Source organism: Staurois parvus, unplaced genomic scaffold, assembly GCF_062004578.1.
Source record: "Staurois parvus isolate SC_StPar_1 unplaced genomic scaffold, SC_StPar_1.0 ptg000958l, whole genome shotgun sequence".
NCBI lineage: Eukaryota > Metazoa > Chordata > Amphibia > Anura > Ranidae > Staurois > Staurois parvus.
In genome coordinates, this window is record NW_028318754.1 from 1,537,731 (window position 1) to 1,553,954 (window position 16,224).

A 16,224-nucleotide genomic window follows, 5' to 3' on the forward strand; every position below is an offset into this window, starting at 1 on the left:
CTATTGACATGCAAATGTTCTGAGCTGACTTAATCCTAAAAGGCAAAGGTAAAACATCTGTAGTAGTGAATTGATATGTGTATTTACTATTATTTATTTTATTTATGTCAGGTACTTATATAGCGCTGTCAATTTACGCAGCGCTTTACACATATATATATTGAACATTCACATCAGTCCCTAACCCTCAAGGGGTTTACAATCTAAGGTCCCTAACTCACATTCATACATATACATATTAGGACCAATTTAGACAGGATCGAATTAACCTACCAACATGTCTTTAGAGTGTGGGAGGAAACTGGAGTACCCGGGAGGAAACCCACGCAAGCACAGGGAGAACATGCAAACTCCATGCAGGAGGCTATAATGTTTGTTTTCTAGAAAGACAGTTTTGAAGTTTCGTTGGTGAACTATACCATCTTGTAAATTAATGGTAACACTAAAATGTTTATTTTGAGCTGCTCATTTTTAACCATGGTGAACAATTTTTTTTCTTTGGATATTAATGGTATGCCATGAACAAAATCCACATTGTAATATTTAGTTGACGTCAATAATTTTTGTATTGGGAAACTCACTGTATGCTGTGTTGGTGTCAAAAAGTCCCTAACCGTTGGTTTATTTTTTAGGCGAAAAATTAAATGTTTATTACTAAATTTTATTGGTGTTTTATCTTGCAGGTTCTGTCATGGGCTTTCAGAACAGAAGACGATCATGGCCTCCATTGATTAGAAGGCCCTGATTTACTAAGAATAGTGTCCAACAGCAGACACTGAACATTCAGGCAGACCCAAGTAAATCAATTAAGACCTTTCAGTGGTCAAAAATATCATCTACAGGCAGACTGAATTGTCTTTGATAAATCTCTGATCCGACTAGACCAGGGGTGGGCAACTGTGGCCCTCCAGCTGTTGGTGAACTACAAATCCCATCATGCCTCTGCCTTTGGGAGTCATGCTTGTAACTGTCGGTTTTGCAATGCCTCATGGGACTTGTAGTTCTACAACAGCTGGAGGACCACAGTTGCCCACCCCTGGACTAGATGCAATTGTAGGAGCAATGCCGGATATGGTCCCTAGGTGGCGCACAAGTGCTGGCTTTGACCCGTTCACGTTTATTTGTATGCCAGATGAGAAACCTCACAGGTGTGCTTGTTTTAATGGCTTTTTTGGGGGGGGGGAGGGGTTGCTGCTATTATTGTTGCCTCTATTAATTTTCTTGCCTTTGCCTTTTTTCTCCAAAAATGATCTAATGCATTTCTTAATGAATGTTACAAAGTCATACATCCTATTTTCGAATGTCGAACTTATATCTCAAATAATTTGAAGGTCTAGTTCTAATGTCCCAATCTAATTATATATCTTCACTCTCTTTAATCATGTAACTACTGTACAATCCAGCTCAAACTCTGTTACAGTGGCTTAGTGGTTAGCACTCATGGCTTGCAGCAGTTGGGTCATGGGTTCTAATCCAAGTCATGTCAGCACCTGTCTGGAGTTTACATGCTTTCTCTGTTTGGGTAAGTTTCTGCCCACACTCCAAAGATATGCTGTTAGGTTAATTGGGCCTAGTATATGTATGAATTTGTGGCCTTAGATTATAAACTCCTTGATGTTACAGACTATTGTGAAGGCCCAAAATATGTAGGTCAATATGTAGGGTTCTGTCAGTGCCAGGAATATTGATCAATCAATTAAGATTTTGGCTATGGACTAAAAAGTGGAGAGGGAGTAGAAGAGCTGACTGGTGTATGCAGGGCCGCTGATAAGAGGGCATGGGCAGCTGACAAGCCCATCTACAGCTGTTAAATTCCATTGTTAGCCTCCTGTCGTTCTGCTCAGTGTTGTGAATGTTAGCTGGGCTCCTGCTCTGCTCCACAAGTTTGACATTTTCAAGTTTCCTTCTGTTTATATTTGATTGCAACTTTGTTTCTTTCCTCTCCCCCAGACTGCTACAAACCACTCTCCTTATACAACTTGACCCCCCCCCCACTGTCATCACCTGTTCCATCTGCAAATCTATGTATCACTGCTCAACTCTTTTTATTTAACTATTTATTTACTGATCTAATTAATGTGTCTCATTTCCTATCGCCTACAGCTCAAATCTAGCATTATTATAAGATTCCTAATTGTATCTCACCACTAGTCTGATTGAATTCACAATTCCTGGTCAGTCCCATTCCCTTACCTATAATAACCTTTAGGGCCAATTCACACTACATGTGTTTCAGTTGCTTTTTTCTGCATCCAAAACGCACAGAAAGTAGGTTATCCAGACTGCGTTTCTATAGTGTGAACTGGCCCTTAGGACTTGTTCATACCATTTGTGGTGCAGAAACGCATGCAAGAGCATGCATTTTTCTGCACAGCAAAGAAACCCAATGCCCTTTGCAGATGTGCGCAGGTACAATGATGAAAACTTAATTGCACCTCCACACGTCTGGTAAACACAGATACATTCACAGCCACCATAATGCATGGCACCCACTACTGTGTGATTAGGTGCAACACAATGGGCTGAGGAAAAAAAAGTAAAAAATGATACATTCACATAGGTCCTCTGGCCTGTACAGCATGAATGAGTGGGATGCTCGTGTGGCTGGACCCACCTGGTACGCTATGAGGACACAGCAGCTGTGTGAACATAGGTTTTAATCTGACAGGTGTGCAGGTGTGGGGAAGAGGCCCTGAATGTTCACTGTCTGAGTTCAGGGCTGTACACCTGCACCCATATGCCTGTCAAATCAGGACCTACAGTGTTTCCATAGTGTAAAATAGGTTGCCTGCAAACAGCTCCAAGTCCACAAAAACACACCACTGATTCACACTCTACAGGCCACAGCACCCATATGAATGAGCTCCAAGACCTCAATTACACACAGAGCTTTATTTATTAACTCAATACAGTTTTATCATTTAGATTTAACATGCATTTTGTTGGGATTGTGTACATTAATAATGGTTTTAGTGTATTTTTACCATAATTATAATTTTGATATTTTGATATTTTCTCTGGTGGTGGGAGGGGGGGGGCCTGTCAGGTAGGCTGTACGGGGCCCCGTGATATTTAACAGTGGCCCTGGGTGTATGGTTGTATCTGTGCCACCTGTATAGTTAGGAAGAACAATAACTTCTTCTATGGAATACCTTGAACCTCTGCTATGTACCTCAATGAATCTAGGAATTGGACATGTTTTCTACTGAAAATACAATTATTAGTAATGTTTCCCCTGAAGCAAGCATGAACTAACCCCTTAGTATTATAAAGCATCCCAAATTCTCATTTGCCAGAATGTACCCAATTATGCAGAGGCCAGATCTGTGCGCCCAGATAGGACCTCCCGGTGGCTATTCTATGGACAAGGTACACTTTTCTTTCTGCTTGATATAGGTTGATCTGCATTAGTCAGTATGTTGCAATGGCCAGAAATATTTGGACCCAAACCATATGAGCTCAGGTATCCAAACGTGAATGTTCCTTCATAGCAAACCTCCATTATGTACTGTATGGGCCTGACCCACTCTAAATTAATGCATTGTTCCAGTAGATCCTCCTATTACAGACTTTAGCTACATGTTGAGGAAATTGAACTGACTTTTCATCAATCAGATTGCATATTTTTCATCAATCAGATGGCCATCTGAACTCTAGGAAATAGAATCAAGAGGATATGACACTGTTTTTAGGAACAAAAATAGTCTTTATTCGACAAAACAAAAAAAGGCAAATACATGGCCTGATGTAAACACATGCCTGCCAGCTCCCAATTGTTTGGAAAACCAAAACCAGGCTCCAGCAGATGGCTCAATCATATCTGGAAAACATGGGGACTCCAATATCCATTGCAAGTTCGTTCAGGAACGAGAAACAATTATGCACCCCCAAATGCAGCATAGAGGAAAGGGATGGTCAAGTTGCTGTGCTGCTTCCAAACCACCTCTTGCATGCCAGGGTGTTTATGCAGGTCCTTGATGCCAGTTCTTGCCTAGTGCGACAAAATATCCACTGTCCACAAATGAAGGCGAGTGGAGGACATGAAGGTCAGCTTGAACCGCAAGCAGGACCACTCCTGTAAAATTAGAGCAAAGAATCACTGACATTTCATCATGACAATCACTTCTCAGTGCAGGCTAGCTAGAGTGCCTTTTTCATTCTTTACCATTTCAGGAGTTGAAGTAAACATTCTTGGAACAATTACAGTGTTTGGAAAGGCACAAGGTCCCCCCCTCCCCCAGGCACACTAATGCTTACTTGAGCCCAGGGTAGACTGACCAGTGGGACATTCAGGCATTGTCCGAGGGTTCGGGGTCAGTAGGGGGCACAGTGAGAGGCTCACTGGGCACAAATCACTAAGCGATATCTTAGCGCATGAGTATGAAGTAGGATACCGCATAGCATTTTTAATTTTTGAATTTACCCAAAAATGCTACTAAAATACCACATGAGTTATTTTATCAAGTCATGCGGTATTTTAGTAGTGAAAAACATGCCTTAATGTTTCAGCTGTCAGAGGGGTTCCCCACTGACAACTGAATGTAAAAGAAAGAATTGGGTGAAGGTACGAGCACTTATACATTTAAGGTATAGTAGGGAGTTCACAAACAAATGGGATGGGAATTTAATTCACTGTTGATACCATTCATGGGAACAGATTATTTGCCACCTGGGAAGGAAGTTATTTCTGGTACATGGATAAAGAAAGGTAATGCACAGTTAATAGATATAATGAAAAAAGGAGAAATATGTTCCTTTAAAGAGCTTGAAAATAAAAAGGTGTTTTTCACATTAGATGAATGGAGAAATTTCCAATTAAGGCATTTTATTGCAACACCCCCAAAACCATTAAGAACAGAGGAGAATTTAAACCCCTTTGAACAACTGCTTAGTGAAAGCAAGAAATGGAAACATGGTACCTCCCGTATCTATAAAATTCTTACTACAATAACAGGGTCTATCTCTACTCTGTATATGGAAAATGGGAAAGGGAACTTGGAATATCATTTAGCGAGCAACAAAAAAAGAAAATATTTACACTTATGCACAAGGCTATAGATATAAAGGTGGTGAATGAATTACAAATACCTAACTATAATACGTAGTATAATAAGTAGGAAACACATACGTGGAGAAATCACCTATGCGTTGGAGGGTATGTGGGATCAAGGGAACAATGTCACATATATGGTGGGAAAACCCTAAGATATAGGCATATTGGGAGGATATAATTCACTTAATGCAAGAGATTCTGGAGACTACTATCTTGAAAGATCTGGGCATGATCCTACACTCAGCGGCTAGACTCATCCACCTCAACAACCGCTCCACATCTGCCTCCCCCCTCTGCCAATCCCTTTATTGGCTCCCGACTGCCCAACGCATCAAATTCAAACTGCTAACTCTGACCTACAAAGCCATTCACAATGCCGCCCCAAACTACATAACTGACCTGATACCCAAATACTACCCTACCCGTGCCCTCCGCTCCTCACAGGACCTCCTACTCTCTAGCTCCCTGGTCTCCTCCCCCCACGCCCGATTGCAGGACTTCTCCAGGACTTCCCCCATCCTCTGGAACTCCCTACCCCAATCCATCAGACTGTCACCTACCCTCCTCACCTTCAGGCGCACCCTGAAAACCCTCCTCTTCAGGGAAGCCTACCCCAACCTCACCTAACACCCGACCTCACCTAACAACTAACCTCATCCACTCCTCCCACCACTCCATCCCCCACAGCCATCTCCTCCTGTACCACCTTCCCCTCCCTCCTAGATTGTAAGCTCGAAAGAGCAGGGCCCTCGAACCCCTCGTGTAGTGTATTGTTACTGTTTTGTCTCATGTTCTGTCCCCCTTGCTAATGTACAGCGCTGAGCATACCCTTTGGCGCTATATAAATACTGTATAATAATAATAATATGTTTATTCCATATAACTGAGGTTACTGTATAAAAATATGTCGCTATTCCACCTAATAAGCGCAGCAAAGGGATTGATACCCAAATACTGGCAGCAGCAGAAGGTACCGAAAATAAAAGATTGTATAACAAGGGTAAATTATATTTATAGGATGGAGGAACTCTATCATAATGAAGAAGATAGATTGGAGAGATTTAAAAAAAGGTGGGAAAAGTGGGATTAGAGAATGATGAAAAGAGAGTTCATGTATAAAAAGAAGAAAAGGAGGGCGCATGCGCGGCCGGCTCCGGGGATGGACGCTTACTGAAGAGAGCTCCGTCCACCCGCCAGCCTGACATCGGCACACTATGGCCCAAAGGAATTCTAATTAGCTCAAAAGAGCAATTAACCCCTCGCCATCCGACAGGGCTATGACCCGCAGGAGGAAATCGCCGGGTCACCCTGTCAAAATGACAAGTTTCTTCCCAGCACTCGCTCCCTGCAGCCAAGATGGCACTGGCCCCCTGCAGAACGGCTCATCTGCCCAGCAACAGCAGCAAGGGGAGACCACAGACCACCAGGCTGCATATCATCTGGACCCCAGGCTGAAGGGATCGCTCTACCCAGGAGACCCCGGTGGGTCCTCTCCCCCCCTGTCTCCCACAACCAGCAGCCTGGCAAAATCCAGACCCAGGCTGGATACGGGATCACCCCCTGACAGACATCAACCTTCTCTCTCAGCTACTGTACTCTCTGCTACTACTCCATCTTTAATTGAATCCTATCCTGCTTCTGACCAACCTATTATGGAGATTTCCATGAAGAACATGCTCCTGTCCCTGTGACAAACACTACATAACGACCTGACGGCTTCATTATCCCAAATTTCCAATACGGTTCAAAACCAGGATAAACGCATCCGCCATATCGAGAACAAACTAGGGGAAATGTGTACTACACATAACGATCTTATAGATGCACATACAGACCATAAGACAGACATCGAACAAATCAAGCTCAAACTGGCAGATTTAGAAGATCGCTCCAGGCGAAACACCATTAAATACCATGGGATCCCAGAATCCATAGTCATAGATACCATTGTCCCTTTCATACAACAATATATGAAAAATCTTATTCCCACCCTCACTGACGTGGAATTGGCTATAGATCGAGCACATCGAATCCCCAAACCGTCATTTCTACCTGTGACGATTCCCAGAGACATGTTGGCACGCATACATTTTTACCAGGTGAAGGAAAAAATAATGATTGCAACCAGGAATCTGTCCTCCATCCCTCCAGCCCAAGCAAACATTAAATTGTTCGCAGACCTGTCTAAAGCCACACTAAACAACCATAAGAAGCTCATTAGCATAACCAAAGCGTTGCAGAACCACAACATCGCATATCAATGGGGCTTCCCTACGAAACTCAATGTCAAATACCAAGGCAGATTTTTCACAATCCGTTCCCTAGAAGTAGGCATTGAATTATTGAAATCATGGAGCATTATGCCAACAGATTCCCATCAACCAGCATCCAACCGGCTGCAACAGATGGAAACAGAACGGGCATAGCCCCCACTCAAGCATATTATTATCTCCACGCTCAATTCCCTGGGCACCAATTTCTAACACACAAGCTGGCAATCGGCCCCGATTGAACAAACTGATCGTCCAAGTTCGTCTCAAGCATGAGCTCTTAAAAGAGTCATGCTTGCTCACGCCTCCATTTTACACAGTAGCAGATACTGCTACACATGTTACTTGAGTTGTCTGCAAGGATTTTTTACCCCTGTTTTTATCCTTGTTTTTACCGCAAGCTACCAGTCATCGTCTGCTAGAATTGCCCCTCTCAACAACTCTCTTCGCACAGTTGAACACCCAGTCCACAAAAGTAGCAGTCCCATGCTCACAGAACCACACACCTGATGGTCCATCGCCTCCACCACAGGGAAGTCCACTCCTCTTCATAGCATTTGAACCACCAAAGCTACGACATTCAAACCATCTACAATCAACAAAATGATAACTATATCTTCGCTAAATGTCCGAGGCCTCAACTCCCCCTTCAAAAGGTCCCTGCTTTCGAGAGAAGTCCGCACCATTCAACCTGACATCGTATTCCTACAAGAGACCCACTTCACCTCTTCCAAAATCCCTAAATTCAACATTCCTCAGTTCTCCACAATGTATATGGCAATGAATCCTAAAAAAAAGAACGGCGTCATTACAACTATAAGAGACTCCCTGAAGTTCCAATTTATTTCGGCAGCAGCGGACCCACAAGGTTGCTACCATATATTGATCTGCAATATCAACGATACTACATACAGTTGCAAGAAAAAGTATGTGAACCCCTTGGGATTACGTGGAGTTTTGCATGAATTGGGCATAAAATGTGCTCTGAACGTCATCTAAGTCACAACAATAGAAGAACACAGTCTGCTGAACATAATACTACACAAACATTAGATGTTGCCATGGTTTAATTGCACATAACATGTAAACATTCGCAGGGAGGAAAAGGTATGTGAACCTTTGGACTTAATAACTGGTTGACCCTCCTTTGGCAGCAATAACCTCAACCAAACAGTTCCTGTAGTTGCAGATCAGACCTGCACAACGATCTGGAGTAATTTTGGACCACTCCTCTTAACAAAATTGTTTCAGTGTAGCAATATTCTTGGGATGTCTGGTGTGAATCGCTCTCTTAAGGTCATGCCACAGCATTTCAATCGGGTTGAGGTCAGGACTCTGACTGGGCCACTCCAGAAGGCATATTCTGTGCTGTTGCAGCCATTGTTTTGTTGAATTACTTGTATGCCTTGGGTCATTGTCCTGTTGCATCACCCATCCTCTGCGGAGCTTCAGTTGGTGGACAGATGATCGTACGTTTTCCTGCAAAATGTCTTGATAAACTCTGGAATTCATTTTCCCATCAATGACAACAATCCGTCCAGGCCCTGAGGCAGCAAAGCAGCCCCAAACCATGATGCTCCCTCCACCATGTTTTACAGAGGGGATGAGGTTTTGATGTTGGTGTGCTGTGCCTTTTTTTCTCCACACATAGTGTTGTGTGTTCTTCCCAAACAACTCAATCTTGGTTTCATCTGTCCACAGTATATTTTGCCAGTAGTGCTGTGGAACATCCAGGTGTTCTTTTGCAAACTTCAAACGTGCTGCAATATTCTTTTTGGACAGCAATGGCTTCCTCCGTGGTGTCCTCCCATGTACTCCATTCTTGTTTAATGTTTTCCTTATTGTAGATGTGTCAACAAAAATGTTAGCATGTGCCAGAGATCTCTGTAGGTCTTTAGTTGACACTATGGGATTCTTCTTTACCTCATGCAGCATTCTGCGCTGTGCTCTTGCAGTCATTTTTACAGGACGACCACACCTAGGGAGAGTAGCAACAGTGCTAAACTTTCTCCATTTGTAGACAGTCTGTCTTACCATGGACACATGAACATCAAGGCTTTTGGAGATACTTACCTTTGTAACCCTTTCCAGCTTCATGCAAGTCAACAATTCTTGATCGTAGGTCTTCTGAGAGCTCTTTTCTGCGAGGCATGGTTCACATCAGACAGTCCTTCTTGAAACCAGTAAACCCAAAACAGGTGTGTGTTTTTTAAGGGCAGGACAGCTGTCAGCAACACATCCAATATCATCACACTGATTGGAGTCAAGGTTGGCTCACTCCTGGCTCCAATTAGCTCTGGGAGAAGTCATTAAGCTAGGGCCTCACATACTTTTTCCTCCCTGCACTGTGACTGTTTACATGTTATGTGCAATTAAACCATGGCAACATCTAATGTTTGTGTAGTATTATGTTCAGCAGACTGTGTTCTTCTATTGTTGTGACTTAGATGACGTTCAGAGCACATTTTATGCCCAATTCATGCAAAACTCCACATAATCCCAAGGGGTTCACATACTTTTTCTTGCAACTGTATACATTGGTGAACGTCTATGGCCCTAACACCAATCAAATTAAATTCTTCAACAAACTTAACTCCACCATAAATCGACACAGAAAAGGCAGACTACTCATCGGTGGGGACTTTAACATCATCGGTAATCCTCTTCTGGACTCCTCATCCAACAAAATATCTTCAAGACAGACCTTCAACCAATTTCTCCATTCCAACGATCTCTACGCCGTCTGGAGATGTCAACACAGTACAGAAAAGGACTCTACCTACTTTTCTCCATCCCACTCTAGAATCGACTTCTTCATCACCGATAAATGGACACTGCAACACATCACCTCCTCCAAGTTTGGCACTATTACTTGGTCAGACCATGCTCCGATCACAATCTCTCTTGACAGCAAACAACATTCATCTGTACCCCAATTATGGCGACTGAACTCGTTCCTGTTGAACAACCAAGTCTACAAGCAACAGATAATTGATGCACACAAAACATTCTTCGAATTTAACGATACCCCTGATATATCCATAACCACTTTATGGTCAACATATAAAGCATACATGACAGGTATTCTGATACAACTAAACGCCCGCATTAACAAAAACAGAACCCAACAAATAGATAACCTCCTAATATCAATCAAAACGAACGAAGAACAAAAAATCTCAAGACCCAAATATCTCTGCGTCTTTGACAGCAGATAGAAATAAATTAAGATCCCTTTTACTCCACAAATAAGATCTAAATCTCCAGAAAATGAGAGCGAATTTCTACTCACTAGGTAACAAAGCCAGCTCGTTGTTAGCAAAATCGGTAAAACAAAAACGGCTGAAATCCAAAATAGCCTCAATTAAACACCCATCTACGAATACCATAAACAAAAACCCCCAGGATATAGCGAACGCTTTTGCAATATACTACCAAAATCTTTACAACCTTAAAAACGACCCTAACACCATTCAACCGACGACCGCGTCCATACAACAATTTCTCCAAACGACCAAGCTTCCTCAGCTATCCTCAGAGCAACTTGACTCCATTTCGTGCCCAATATCGCCCAAAGAAATAGAAACGTCCATTAAAACATTACCAATTAATAAATCACCAGGAAATGACGGATACACTAACGAATACTATAAACATCTTGCCACAGAACTATCACCACACCTGACCAAAATCTTCAATCACGCTGCCACCACAGGCTCATTCCCCAAAGACATGTTGCAATCTATCATAACGACCATACCAAAACCTGGCAAAGACCCCCAACTAGTCCAGAACTATAGACCAATTTCGCTACTCAATACTGACATAAAACTTTACGTGAAAATCATATCCCGAAGAATTCTCCCCTACCTACCCATCCTAATACACTCGGATCAAGTAGGTTTCATCCCAGGTCGACAAGCACCCGATGCCAGCAGAAGAGTTATCTCCCTCCTGCACAATTTAGAAAGTACTAAGACCCCCTCCTTGCTCCTATCTTTGGATGCAGAAAAAGCATTTGACCAGATACATTGGCAATTCATTCAACTCACACTTCAAAAATTTGGCATCACAGGTTGGATGATGAAAGCCATCTTGTCATTATATTCTCACCCAGATGGCACATTATCCGATCCCTTTGACATATCAAACGGTACAAGACAAGGCTGCCCACTCTCCCCGATAATATTTATGTCAGGAATGGACTTGCCAATAATGGTGGGACTCACCTGCCTTGTGGGCTGCAGTACCAGGGCTGGCCAGCAGGTGCTCTCAGCAATCAGAGACTCACCCCTGCAGTCAGCCAAACACCTGAAGCTGATCGCAGGGGTTGTATTTAAGGAATGACCAGACTCACAGTCAGGGTCTTGGTGTGTGTTTTTCCATGGGCCCCTGTATCTTGTATCCTGTGTTCCTGTTTCTGCCTGACTTGTTGCCGACCCTGCCTGATCCTGACCTCTGCTGACTTCTCCTGTTCGATCCCTGGCTTGTGACCCTGACCATTCTCTGCCTGACCCTCTGCACCACGCTGCCCGTGAGTTACTGAACCCAGCTTGTGAAACTGACCACTCTCCCGCCTGTTCCTGGTACTCCGTTTGCCCGTTTGCTACTGACCCGGCCTGCCTGACGACTCTTGCATTGTATGTATTGTTATCTGTAGGTGGTTTGGTTTGGTTTGTTTGCACTGTGTTTATGTTTAGTTTTGCACTGCGTTTTGTATTGTTAGTCTTAATAAATCATATTGTTTATACCATATCTGAGCCCTGACATTACACCAAAGCCAATCCTGACCAGAAGTGGCTGCACAGGGAAGCCATCTTGGCTTATTGTTGCTGGGAAGGATGGATCTTGATGAGGTGGTGTATTTATCTCTGCTAGTGTTTGATGACAAAGACTATGCTTATCAGACTCTGAAGGAATATCCCAGGGATCAACTACTAGAGTGTATAAGGATCGCTCATTGCCTAGTAGATCAGGGCACAGAGTTTTCTGAGGTGCAGCCATTGATCCAGGTTTGTGCTGAGTTGGCTCGGTCCTGTACCCCTGAAAGCAGGAATGACTTTTTTCCCCCATTTAGTGTGGATCAAGTGGAATCACTAGTATGGTTGTTGGAGGATGATCCAGATAGCTTCCATGAGCATTATGCAGCTTGTCCATCACATGTGCTTATGGATTGCATAAACGCAGTGCAGTCTTTGATCAGACAGGCAATGTGTAAGCTGAGTTTTGTTCAACCAGTACTGCAGACATGAACAGATTTGTTGCACCCAGCCTCAGTCAGCTTGCAACATCATTCCTCTGCTCAAGGCACTCTTCCTGCATCCCCGACAGCACCCCCAGTGACAGCCCAGTATACTCTGCTAACTACCACATACCAGTCCCCTGCTCCCACTCGCTGCACCTATCCTTTCTTTAACCCTGTAAAGAAGTTCTCTGTAGCAACTGCTCCCTCCTCTGTTCCATCCTCCAGCTCTTCTCTGTCTTTAGCTGCTCCATTCGTTTACAGACCTGCGTTTACTTACAGTGCTCCAGTAACTAAAACCAGAAAAAAGCGAAAATTCTTTCCAACCAGTACCATCCTGCCAGTATCCAAACCGGTCAGCCTGCCGTCTGAGAACCCACCTTCTGTGGTTCAGCCTGGTGCCTCGGCACCCGCAATTCAGCCTGATGTCTCTACCCAGCCTGATGTCTGTACCCAGCCTGATGAACTGATCCAGCCTAATGATCCTATCATGCCAGACGACCCGATGCCCGCTGTTGAGCCAGACGATCCAATGCCTGATGACCCAGTGCCTGCTGTCACGCCTGGTGACCCGATGCCCGCTGTCGAGCCAGACGATCCAATGCCTGATGACCCAGTGCCCACTGTCATGCCTGGTGACCCGATGCCTGCTGTCGAGCCAGACGATCCAATGCCTGATGACCCAGTGCCCGCTGTCATGCCTGGTGACCCGATGCCCACTGTCTTGCCAGATGACTCGGTGCCTGCTGTCGAGCCAGATGACCTGATGCCTGGTGACCCGATGCCCGCTGTGGAGCCAGACGATCCAATGCCTGATGACCCAGTGCCCGCTGTCATACCTGGTGACCCAATGCCCGCTGTCGAGCCAGATGACCCGGTGCCCGCTGTCATACCTGGTGACCCGATGCCCGCTGTCATGCCAGTTGACTCAGAGCCCGCTGTCGTGCCTGGTGACTCGGTGCCCACTGCCTTGCCAGATGACTCGGTGCCCGCTGTCGAGCCAGATGACATGATGCCTGGTGACCCGATGCCCGCTGTTGAGCCAGATGACCCGGTGCCCGCTGTCGAGCCAGACGATCCGGTACCTGATGACCCGGTGCCCGCTGTCGTGCCAGTTGACTCAGAGCCTGCTGTCGTGCCTGGTGACTCGGTGCCCACTGCCTTGCCAGATGACTCGATGCCCGCTGTTGAGCCAGACGATCCAATGCCTGATGACCCAGTGCCCGCTGTCATACCTGGTGACCCGATGCCCGCTGTCAAGCCAGACGATCCAATGCCTGATGACCCAGTGCCCGCTGTCATGCCTGGTGACCCGATGCCCACTGTCGTGCCTGATGACCCGATGCCCGCTGTTGAGCCAGATGACCCGGTGCCTGCTGTTGAGCAAGACGATCCAATGTCTGATGACCCGGTGCCTGCTGTCGTACCTGGTGACCCGATGCCCGCTGTCGAGCCAGATGACCCGGTGCCCGCTGTTGAGCCAGACGATCCGGTACCTGATGACCCGGTGCCCGCTGTCGTGCCAGTTGACTCGGAGCCCGCTGTCGTGCCGGTTGACTCAAAGCCCGCGGTCTTGCCAGATGACTCGGTGCCCGTGGTCTTGCCAGATGACTCGATGCCTGCCGCTCCGTCTGGGGGCCCGGTGCCCGCTGCTCCGCCTGGGGGCCCGGGGCCCGCCGCCCTGCCTGGTGGCCTGGTGCCTGCCGCCCCGCCTGGTGGCCCGGTGCCTGCTGCTCCATCTGGTGGCCCGGTGCCTGCTGCCCTGCCTGGTGGCCCGGTGCCTGCTGCCCTACCTGGTGGCCTGGAGCCCGCTGCTCCGCCTGGTGACCCGGTGTCAAGCCCGATGTGCCTCTGTCCGGCGTCCAGCCCGATGTGCCTCTGTCCGGCGTCCAGCCCGATGTGCCTCTGTCCGGCGTCCAGCCCGATGTGCCTCTGTCCGGCGTCCAGCCCGATGTGCCTCTGTCCGGCGTCCAGCCCGATGTGCCTCTGTCCGGCGTCCAGCCCGATGTGCCTCTGTCCGGCGCCCCGCCCGATGTGCCTCTGTCCGGCGCCCCGCCCGATGTGCCTCTGTCCGGCGCCCCGCCCGATGTGCCAGTCTTTGATATCCCGACAGTTACCGGACCCGGGCGGTGGAACATTTTGCCCAGCTAGGACTGAGGCCGCTCCTTGAGGGGGGGTACTGTCAGGAATGGACTTGCCAATAATGGTGGGACTCACCTGCCTTGTGGGCTGCAGTACCAGGGCTGGCCAGCGGGTGCTCTCAGCAATCAGAGATTCACCCCTGCAGTCAGACAAACACCTGAAGCTGATTGCAGGGGTTGTATTTAAGGAATGACCAGACTCACAGTCAGGGCCTTGGTGTGTGTTTTTCCATGGGCCCCTGTATCTTGTATCCTGTGTTCCTGTTTCTGCCTGACTTGTTGCCGACCCTGCCTGATCCTGACCTCTGCTGACTTCTCCTGTTCGATCCCTGGCTTGTGACCCTGACCATTCTCAGCCTGACCCTCTGCACCGCGCTGCCCGTGAGTTACTGAACCCAGCTTGTGACCCCCAACCACTCTCCCGCCTGTTCCTGGTACTCCGTTTGCCCATTTGCTACTGACCCGGCCTGCCTGACGACTCTTGCATTGTATGTATTGTTATCTGTAGGTGGTTTGGTTTGTTTGCACTGTGTTTATGTTTAGTTTTGCACTGCGTTTTGTATTGTTAGTCTTAATAAATCATATTGTTTATACCATATCTGATGCCTGCGTTTCCCTGTGTCAGTCCACACACCTCTGGTCATACCCGGAGCCCTGACAATTTACACTCCTTATTGAATCCCTAGCTTCCAAACTCAGAGAGGATAGAACGTTCACAGGAATTATGCATCTTAGCATGGAACACAAAATCAGCCTATTTGCGGACGATATAATACTAATGGTGACCAACCCTAAAAAATCCTTCCAAACGATTTGCTCACACCTATTTACTTACTCAACAGTTTCATATTACAAACTTAATGAACCCAAATCTTCCATACTTAACCTTCACATCTCAGCCCAACTCCAAACCCAACTAACCAAACAATTCCCATTTCCATGGGAAGCAAACAGCATTCCTTACCTAGGCATCAGACTCAAACCAGTGACAGAACATCTATATACAGCAAACCACAAAATATTGCTTGAAACTATACCCCGAGAACTAAACACTTTACGCACTCAGAACTCTCCAAACTAGGCCACGTGGTGAAACTAAAAATGTATATTTTACCCAAAATTTTGTATATATTCCGCACACTCCCCTTACCAGTCCCTAATTCATTCTTCTCTAAACTACAAACAATTCTCACAAAATTCATATGGAACTCGAAAAAACCGAGATGTACCACCAATCTTCTAAGTAGACCTACAACTAAAGGAGGAGCAGGACTCCCACACCTCAAATCTCATTACACAGCTACCCTCTTAGACCAATTATATTTCTGGTGGAATCCTTCTAAGGAAAAAATCTGGTCCATAATGGAAACCCTCCCTTTTCAACCACTTAAACCCCAAAATATACTCTTGACCCCACCGTCCAAACGTATGGAATCCCAACTAAATCATCCCTGCATTGTATCCTCCCTACAAGCTTGGCGGAACCTTCTAAATTCAAAGACATTAAACATATACCTA

General features: G+C 45.9%; 1 long non-coding RNA gene across 1 annotated transcript in view; it reads right to left on the reverse strand.

Annotated features, from left to right (window-relative positions):
• Positions 1-3,685: 3,685 nt before the first annotated feature.
• The window catches only part of LOC149441695 (uncharacterized), a 47,986-nt gene continuing 35,447 nt past the window's right edge, over positions 3,686-16,224 (reverse strand). Inside the window, exon 2 of the long non-coding RNA XR_016307307.1 lies at positions 3,686-4,075. This is a non-coding gene — a long non-coding RNA (uncharacterized LOC149441695). The remainder of the gene's footprint in view (positions 4,076-16,224) is intronic.